The sequence below is a fragment of the Coturnix japonica genome, chromosome 10 (genome assembly GCF_054131305.1).
Source record: "Coturnix japonica strain WE chromosome 10, WE-NBRP24, whole genome shotgun sequence".
In the NCBI taxonomy this organism is placed as follows: domain Eukaryota; kingdom Metazoa; phylum Chordata; class Aves; order Galliformes; family Phasianidae; genus Coturnix; species Coturnix japonica.
Genome location: NC_140672.1, coordinates 14,458,879 through 14,468,858, shown reverse-complemented (window position 1 = coordinate 14,468,858; position 9,980 = coordinate 14,458,879). Strand labels below are relative to the sequence as shown.

The following is a 9,980-nucleotide window of genomic DNA, read 5'->3' as shown; positions in this document are numbered from 1 at the left end:
CATGTGCCAATACCTCTGTCCACACGTGGGTCCCTGGAAATGCTACCCAGTTGGCGAGCTTCACTGCCATCGAGCCATGCACTGTTGGCACCATTGTCCCAGCAGCGAAGTAACCAAGTGACCATATTTTCTTTTGGCTGACGTGTGTAATCCTTTCTTAGATCTCGAATTTCACTCAGTTTAAAAGATCGATCAATAATGGTCGTAATACTTTGCTCACCTTTTGCTCTATCAAGAGTCCCAGGTGTTGATGGTGGCAACTGTGTTGATGAGGCTGCCCCATCTACAAGTTTGGACTTGAGAAATTCTCGTAAAGAAAAAGTAGCTTTTGGCTCCTCTTCTGACTCTGACCCTGACCCTGATGCTTGTGTTATTTCCTCCAGGTAACTCTCCTTCTTTTTCCTCTCTCCTAACTTTCTCTGCTCCTCTAACTTCTTCTGCTCCTCTATCATCTTCTGCTCCTCTATCATCTTCTGCTCCTCTATCATCTTCTTATACCCCTCTAACATCCTCTGCTCCTCCAACTTCTTCTGGTCTTCTGACTCCCCCTGCTCCCCTGAGTCTCCTGAGTCCTGCTCTCCTAACTCCCTCCGCTCTTCTAACTCCTTCTGCATTTTCTCTGAGTTGAAACTTGTTTTGTCTTTCGCCCTCTTACAGGGGCAACCAACATTGTATCTGGTGTCCCAGATGGTTGGTCCAATTGGACTACCTGTGCCCCTGGTGGCTGGTCAGATTGGACTACATGTGCCCCTGGTAGTTGGTTAAATACATTCAACTCACCCTGGAGGGCACATAGCTGGTCTCGGAGAGCGTTCCGCTCAAACTGGACAGCACCAAGCTCAGTCTGGAGGCTGTTGTAGTTGGACTGGATAGTGTTGTACCCGAACCGGAGGACGTTATGCTCGGCCTGGAGGGCAGTGTGCTCAGTCTGGAGAGTGTTGAGCTTGGTCTGGAGGGCATTGTGCTCGGTCTGAAGAGCGTTATGCTCGGACTGGAGGGCATTATGCTCGGACTGAAGAGTGTTGTGCTCGGTCCGAAGGGTATTGTGCTCAGTCTGAAGAGCGTTATGCTCGGACCGGAGGGCATTATGCACAGACTGAAGAGTGTTGTGCTCGGACTGGAGGGTGTCGCAGTTGGATTGGAAGGCATCATGCTTGGCCTGGAGGGTGCCGCACTCAGACTGGACGGCGTCATACTTGGACTGGAGAGTGCTGTGCTCGGTCTGGAGGGCATTGTGCTCGGTCCGGAGGGCATCGCGCTCAGTCTGGAGAGTGTTGTACTCGGACCGGAGGGCGCTGTGCTCGGACTGGAGAGTGTCGTGCTCGGACCGGAGGGCGCTGTGCTCGGACTGGAGAGTGTCGTGCTCGGACCGGAGGGCGCCGTGCTCGGACTGGAGAGTGTCGTGCTCGGACCGGAGGGCGCTGTGCTCGGACTGGAGAGTGTTGAGTTGGGATTGCAGGGAGCTTTTCTCATCCCAAAGTTTTTCTGCGTCAGCTCTAAGATTCTCTTTCTCGTACCAGATTGAGTCTCGTTGGTACAGGAGATCTTTTCTTTCAGCTTCAAAAACTTTTTCTCTCTCTACCTTCTCATCCCAAAGTTTTTCTGCGTCAGCTCTAAGACTCTCTTTCTCGTACCAGATTGAGTCTCGTTGGTACAGGAGATCTTTTCTCTCAGCTTCAAAAGCTTTTTCTCTCTCTACCTTCTCAGTCCAAAGTTTTTCTGCCTCAGCTCTAAGACTCTCCTTCTCGGCCCTGAGACTCTCTCTCTCAGCTTCAAAAACTTCCCTCTCAGGAATGGTATTGACTAAGGCCCGATAAGCATTAGCTAGGCCCAAAATCATTTGTGCCTCCTGAGATCTGCCTGAGCCACAACATTCCTGCCTCAAATATGCAATCAAACTCTCAGGATTCTTCAAGTGTTCAGGAGTGAAGCTCCATAACACTGAAGATGTCTGTCCTTTGAGAATCTCTTCAATTCCCTGCCACTCAGTATTCTCTGGTTCTAGGGAAGACTTCCTCCGGATGTTATAAATCCAGATACTGAGTGAGATTATTACAATAATCAACAGTAAGATCAGGGAGATTAAGAGTGTGGCCCACTGATCATTCAAAAACTGCATAAAGGATTCATAGAAAGAAAGAGGAGCACGCTTAAAAATCACCATTTCTGTATAATTAGTTGCATTAGTTGCTCCCTCTGGAGCTGTATACAGATACGAAGTGAGCATTGCTAACCATGCTTTCAATCCATTATACAATTGTATAGCTCCATAAGAAAAAGTGGCCAGCTTAAACATGACCCAATATGTTCGGAGCGTCTCAAAAAAGGAACCAATGGCACACAGTCCCTGGTAAAACAAATTTAGTAGAGAAAACATTTTTTTTTTCCTCCAATAGAGAGAAAAAAGTAAAAGAAAACAAAGCTCAGCAGTGTTTATAAAATATACCGGAGTATTGGCAGTCCGCCTGGACTTTCAAGGTCAAGTTCGCAGGTGCAGAACCGCAAACACGAGATAGCTCCTTAACAGGGAAAAAAACTCGTAGCTCTGTTAAAAGCTAAAAGAGCAACAGAAGAAAACACAGAAAAACAGCAACTCAATTTGCCCGCATTCTCCACCAAAATCTGTCACGGTTTGAACTAAAAATCCACCTGCGCCCGTGACAGGGGCTGTGGGCCCCGGAGGGGCCCTAGGCCGAAAGGAAAAAAAATTAATTAGGAAAAGAAAACAGCGGCAACGATCTAAGGAGGCACACTTATTTACTAAATACTATATCGAAATACAGGATAACACAATATAATACAATATAATTGAAAATTGAGCTAACGAATCAAGCAAAATAGGAGAGAGAATGAGTCCCGTAACCGAGAGGCCTACTGTAAATCTAGGCGAACGGCTGAAGGCTCCCACACACTCCCCTGAACGCCAGAACTCGAAAGACGTCAGTCTGTTCTGCGACAGAGTTAATATAGAGTCCAGGTCCCGTGACCTATCGTGTTGTTCCCTGGGAGATGTAGTCTTCTTCTGTAAGTTGCAGATTCAGTAAAATTATTCATGCTTAATATGATGTTATGATGTGGAATACTGATAGCAAAAATTACAAAATTATTAAACCATGACAGAGGGGCATGCTGGGCTCAGGAGAGAATTAAAACAATGTAAAAGGGACATAAAAATTTCTCCTTTCCCAGACACTAGCTGTACCAGCACCTCAGTATACCCCTTATGGGAGGTCCCATTGGGACAAGGACAAATATGCTATGTAAACTCCCCACTCACTAGTGGAGAAATTAGAAATTTTAAGAAGGAAATGAAATCTTTAATTGAAGATTCTATAAGAGTAGCAGAACAATTAGATCAATTTCTGGGGCTTTCAAAACTTTGGTCCCATCAGGACCCCCTGGTAAATATAAAAGTGGGACCTGAGGGGGAAGAAGTTGTGGTTTTAGTTGATACTGGGACAGCTCGTTCATCACTGGCCCGTAAGGTGTCAGGACTCAAATTAACAAATGAGGCCTTAAAGATAACAGGGGTAGAGAGAACCGGGATGACAGTACCACTTTTTGAGAATACTGTATTAAAACTAGGGGATAAAGATGAAATTGGGAATCAAGAAAAACATGAAATAAGGCCATAAAGATAAGGGTGGAACAGCCCAAGGAACTGAATGATATGGATTGCTAAGGGAAAGTTATATGGTATTAAGGGTGTTTGTGGAAACTGAAAAATTGTACTGTTTGATCTGTGGGTTTTGAAGGGAATGGGACAAACTGCTTTGATGGTATAAGAAAGTGTAATTGCTATTGGTATACAGAAAGTATAATTGAGGGTGTGTCAAAGTGTAACTGAAGGTACAAATAGTGAAATCGTGTACAAAGGAAAAAGAGTTGATAAAGTGAGTTTATGTGTGCTGGTATGAGAGCAACCCCCTGTATTGTTTCCCCCCCCTTGCAAGAACTCTTGGAGTGAGAGAGAGCCGGGTACGGAGACTGTTGCTGTAAGCAGCAAAGGGGGGAGGTGGGGAGGAGGGGGCAATGGAAGTGAGAATAGCCTTCATGTGCAGAGATGTAGGAAACCTGAAATCCCAGTGTTAGCACTGGACACCTGGAGAGAAGGAGGTGAAACTGAAATAGGATGTTAGTAGTTTTTGTAATGATGAGAGTTTGGAAAGTGAGAAAGTTTGGGACAGACACAGGCTGGAGGAGTAAGGACTGGCAAGGTATAACAGGGATGTCAGGACTGAAAAGAGGTGAACGATATGAAAACAAAACAAAACTGATTGACAAACAGATAGTAAGGGAATTGGTGATAATAACAGCTGTTACTGTTGTGGTGCCAGAATAGGGCCGTAGGACCCAGAGATCCCCTCAGGGAGAGGTGGGGGGAGTGGGGGCTTGAAGTGCCCAGGGAGGGCTCCGCCCCACTGAAAGGAAAGCAGTGTGCAAACTGCAACGGGAAATTGCATCTAGGGAAGCAGGATAAAGAGATTTATTTTCTGGTGGATATGGGTGCTTCTTACTACTCATAGATGGTTTTGTAACAGTAATAGAAGCTACTGCCCAACAAGAAAAGGTTTATGGTTTTTTTTTTTGGATTAATTAAATATAAACTAAGTAGGAATACAGAAATTCTTGTACCTGCCAGGTTGCTCTGGCAAGAAATTTAATAAAACTGGAGCTAAGGGTCCAACAATATTGACTGTTTAAAAACTGTAAGTCTGACATTAGCACAAATGGGGAAAAACAATGTTGTACCCCAGGAGTCACAGCAATATCAAACATGATGCACTTAGGGGTGTGGGCATCAGGGCCAAACATGAAGCCCTGAATAGAAGTTAAAAGCAAGAGATTGCCCAGCCAGGGTAAAGTGGTACCCTATAAGGATACATAACTGTAGAAGGATAGAAGACTTTCTGGAGTTTGGACTCCAATTTTGCAAAAATTTTTGATAGCAAGTGCTGTAGTTTGGTACAACACTTGAAGGCAAGTAATAGAATTGTTGAATGCATACACTCAGTGGTGGCAAATCCATGCACTTTATTAACCCAGTTAAGGAATGAATAGGTGGAGTTTACCTTCTGGATTTGAAGGATGTTTCTTCTGCCTGCTTTCTGTATCACGGCTTTACAAGTTGGTGTGCAGGTTTGGAGGAGCTCTCCCCCTTGCACCCGGCGCTGCGCAACGCTGGAATAAACATACCTGCTTTACAACCCATCTCTGGATTATAGAGTTTGATTCCGCAAGTCAGCTAAACATTTGTGGTTGGTTTTTCTTTTCCCTAAACAAAGCAACCTGTTTTCTGCACTTGCTGTGCCTTACGAAAATGCACAGGAATTAGGCAAGCCTGAGACTCACCAAACACCACATGTGACATTTTGTAAAAGGTCAGTTTTGCAGCAGAGAACCACATATAATTATACCAAGTGTGCAACTACTTTTCCCATGCAGCAGCAGGCAGCAATGAGGCTGTTCTCATAATAAAAATACCATTTGAAAAGTAGTGTAATTAAGTGTATATCATGATGTACCCAGTAGCAACGAGAGCTCTGTTAACAGCTTCTGGAACAAGTAGATCACTCCCATCCCCTGCAATGACTTTGCCTCCAATATCGCATGGCTGATAAATTGCAGTCTTCTGGATATGAAATATTTGCAAGTAATTTGCAAACTGCAGCTAATCAGAACCGTCTTCCATATTGTCACCAACCACTTCAGGCAGCATTGTTCCATTTTGACATCTGGCTATGAGGCATTCATGCACGGCATTCACATACATAGGTCAATAAATAGGAGGGAGGGTGATTTCAAGTACTTATGCTTCCATCAGTTTCTTCTGTGTACCTGTGCAGTAGCTGCCCATCTCACCTGGTAGGTATGAATGCTGTTTTCTACTCCAGGTCAATAAAAGCCTCCATGTTGACATCCACATGCAGATTTGTCCAGCTAACACCATGGAGAAAAGCTTCTAAAAGTCAGTTCAAGTTTTTAATGAGATTGCTGAGCATAAAACCACATGATTCCCATGATTTTTCACAGATTGTTTTCTGCAAACCTGGATCTCACAAGCCTACAAGCAAGGAGAAAGCTTATCGGCACAGCAACAAATAGTACGATTGTGGGTTTTTTTAAATACAATCAGTATATTGTTCTATCACCAGCTGCTTTTAAGGCAATTCACTCCCATCAAACTCTCAAATATTCACCCAAGTCGGCTTTCATCCATGTTTTTACCTCCTGAGCAATTGAATCTATAGGAACTATTGGACTTGGAGACAACACAAGGACATACTGCCAGCTGAGAACCTTTCAGCTAATTCATCCAACAGCATCTAAAGGTTCGAAGCTCACTGAGGGGGAGAACAGTATTTGGGATATTAGAATTCCCCCCAAATGTATTGGGTTTATTTTTCTAAGTTTATTAATTTAAAGCTGAATTTGCACAAGTGAGCGAAAGCACCTTTCTTCCACACTGAGGAATTGGCACCATCTTCTCTCCAAAGAAAATTCTTTAAAAAGGCCCAAAAATTAAGTATACATAAATATTAATGTGTATTCATGCTCTTCTCTCTGCCAGAGTTCTGCTAAGTACACCAGTCACGTGAAAAAAGCAAGCCAGGCCATTCTGAACAAGTACAGTTATTACTGCACAATGGGTAAATAGCAATCAGTCCTAGAGATACTGTTCCTATACAGGGGAGGCAAGACAAAAATAAATAAACCCTTAACCACAATAAAATCCAAACCCAGTTTAAGAAAGCTTGTATTTATTTCAGCCTCAATGGAGTCAGTTTGAAACTGTCAGAGAGACACTGTACACCTATATACAAATTTAAGAACACAACGGAGTAACTGTTACTGTTTATTAACAACCAGTTTTAATAATACGATAAAAGTATGTCCTGAGAAAGGGGAACAAACACGCTTCTTCAAGGTTTTTTAGCTGTTCTGGATCTCAGCCGTCGCTTGATGATCAGATGATCACTTTCCTTCTTTTGTTCCTCAGATTCCTGAAGAAAACATTTCAAAAGTTACTCATCTTTTCACACAAGACTGACAAGCTCTTCTTGACCCACGCAAACATATTTCTTCCCCTAAATGGATTTCAGAATGGCATTTGCTTATTATATTTTATTCAGAAAACTATGGGATACCGAGATCATTTTAATGCAGCTTAATCACAAGGAACAAATATGGAGAATGTACAAAATCCTGTTTATCTTAAAAATCACACACATCTTAGGAAAGCCTGAAGGCAGCTTTCATTTTGAAATACTTGTTTTCAAAAGAGTATTATAATACTTGTTTTGTGAAACATGAAGCGTTCAGAAAACATTTTTAGCCTCAATCCCTGTAGCTATGACTTGCCCAGAATTTCAGTTCTCGGTTCAGTTCCATGTTCTCAGAACTACAGTGAGAAAAGAAATTGTCTCATCTTCTTCATCCTCTAACAAAAAAAATATAACATTTTGGTTTCTGCCCCTATCATTCGTCAAATCATCAAAAAATTCAGAGGGATATTACAGTATGGGCAAATGATCACTATGCTGAACAGAAAAAGGACTCTAATATAATTAAAAGATGCAGTTCCAACAGAGCAAGAATGTTCTTAGCACAATAGCTGCCGACAGAGTCATGAAACTGGCACATCAGATCCTTTGCAAGTTGGCTTAGACAGGAGATCATAGTTTAAGCATACCTAAAAAGCTGTCTAAGTTGTGCTCTAGAAAAGCGTGTAGTAGAATAATCCCACTCCGACACACTGAAATTATCTATGATTCCAAATTAGAAGACATCTCCGTGATTGCTACATCACCTACTTAGTAAACTGTAAGCCAGCCAAACACAGAGATCTTTGAGGACAAAATAAAACAGAACAGCAGGAAGACCAACAAGAATGACTTGGTAGAATAAAGAAATACCTCAGTACTTTCAACCTCCTCCTGCAAATAGATGAAACCTCCAGTCTGTTTGGACTCCTTAGTAGTTTATTTTAAGCCAAGACTACAGTATAATCGCTTACCGAAGAAGCAGGTATTTCTAGAGGGCCAGAAACGACAGTGGAATACAGCTTCCTTTTGGATCGTTTTGGCTTGGTCTCTCCTTCTTCGAGACTTTCAGGTTCGTTTGATTTAGGAGAACTTACTGCTGACATCAGCTTCTTGGCTAGAAGAAATTTGTTTTGATACATAAACCAATCAACTTACTGGATTTGTGAGTCTTTAAATCACTGAATGCAAAAAAAGCTTCGTAACAAACTTGGTTTATAAATGACACGTAAAATTTAAGTGAAAATACTCAGAAATTGTATTTGTTCATCGAGGTTCTTTATTGCTTCTATAGCTGAAACAGTTTATAGCTTCAGGTACGGCAGCTTAAAGCACGCATTAAAATGGAGTATGAAAGACAATCATGGCTCAGAAGTCACTGGAAGTCAGAAACTTCAGCAGGAGTTAAACAACAGGCCTAACTTTCGTGCAGACAGAAGCACAAGACAGAACCAACTTTCTCTGTATACTTGTAGGTTTTCACAAATGTAATAATGAATCTCTGAAGAGACGAATGAATGCATTTACTTCATAAATCAAAGGACAACTTAACATGGCAGACAAGTTCTCTAAGAATACATACATTAATAGCCTACAGCAGAAACAAGCCATTCTACAATGTCTAGAAAACATGGAATAAAACTTATTCTACACCAACCTTTAGAGTGTATAATAGAAGGAGAGCTTTGAATAAAATCTCCAACTTTTTGCAGTGTTTCATCCTTCTTTTTAGTCAGTCTTGAAGCATGTACTCGCTTTCTCAGGAAGTAGTCTTTTCCGGATTTCTGTTCAACAGAGATGTGAACATGTGAAACAAGAGCATTGTTTAAACTTCATTTTAGTTCAACGTTATTTTAAGTTGACATTTTGAGCTTTACTACTGACACCTCTGTTCATTCTGCTGATGATACCACAACGGCAAGTAATGTAGACAATTTTATACCCTTTAGGGAGTTGTCAAAATCTCAGCTATTTCAAGGCATACGTTTCTTACAGTTTCTTAATAAGGCAGTAGTTTCTTTAAAAGTAGCTCCCAAGCTGTGGAGTTGTTTCTTACATAAGCTGTTCTAATTACATAAAATAAACAAACATACAAAACAGAAGACAACAGATGGGAAAAATCTACTACTCATACTCTGACCATGCCAAGGATACTGCTATCACATGTGAACATCTGTTTTTAATAACTGCCATGCATATTAATGATATGAACCTTAGTTTAATACAAGGGCTTCACTTACAAAAGCACACGATAATACACTAAAGCTTCTCTTCCCAACTATTCAGTGTGCAATATCCTTCCCTCCAAATCATTACACAGTACAGCCATTACACGCTCTGGGGACAGACTGACTTGCCCTTTGGTTAGCTTATGGAATTTAATAGGAAGAGCTCATAAGCATGTAAGATTCCCATTCAGGTATACACATAAGGATAAGACACTGCTTCTTTCGTGTGACCACACAATTACAGGAAGTCCCAAGCTAGCTTCAAAACTAGAACAAAAACCAACCATTTTCTCGTCACTTGCAGAGGGTGAATTAAAAGCCATGACAGATTTTGTATTTTTCGTGTTCTCACTTTTCACAAAATCCTGGGAAAATAAGACACGTTTCAGCCATGATTCTTTTGGAAAGAACAATTGATGTCACAAAAGTGAACACTTTAAACACTTTTGCTAATAGTAGGGAAGTATCTGCTAGTGGTAACTATTCCACTGTAAATCAAATAATAAATAAGCATTCAATTATAAAAACAGGACATTAAGATATCAGTATTAGACATCTCATGATGTCTAAAAAGCTGATTTATGTCTACAGGTTTCAAAGAAAATACACAATGGAGTTAAGAGAAATTCCCTTCTCTTAAACCATTATCACTGAGCTTGGCTATTAGTTTTGTTCATTAAAGCAGTTCATTGATTAAATTCTTCAACTA

The 9,980-nt window shown here is 41.4% G+C and overlaps 1 long non-coding RNA gene across 1 annotated transcript; it reads right to left on the bottom strand.

The window, feature by feature from the left end:
- Positions 1-6,744: 6,744 nt before the first annotated feature.
- On the bottom strand, positions 6,745-8,105 carry LOC146759416 (uncharacterized). Its single transcript, XR_014932296.1, has 2 exons — positions 8,018-8,105; positions 6,745-7,004 (listed from the first exon to the last, which is right to left on the bottom strand). It is a non-coding gene; the product is annotated as an uncharacterized LOC146759416 (long non-coding RNA).
- Between the last annotated feature and the right edge of the window lie 1,875 nt (positions 8,106-9,980).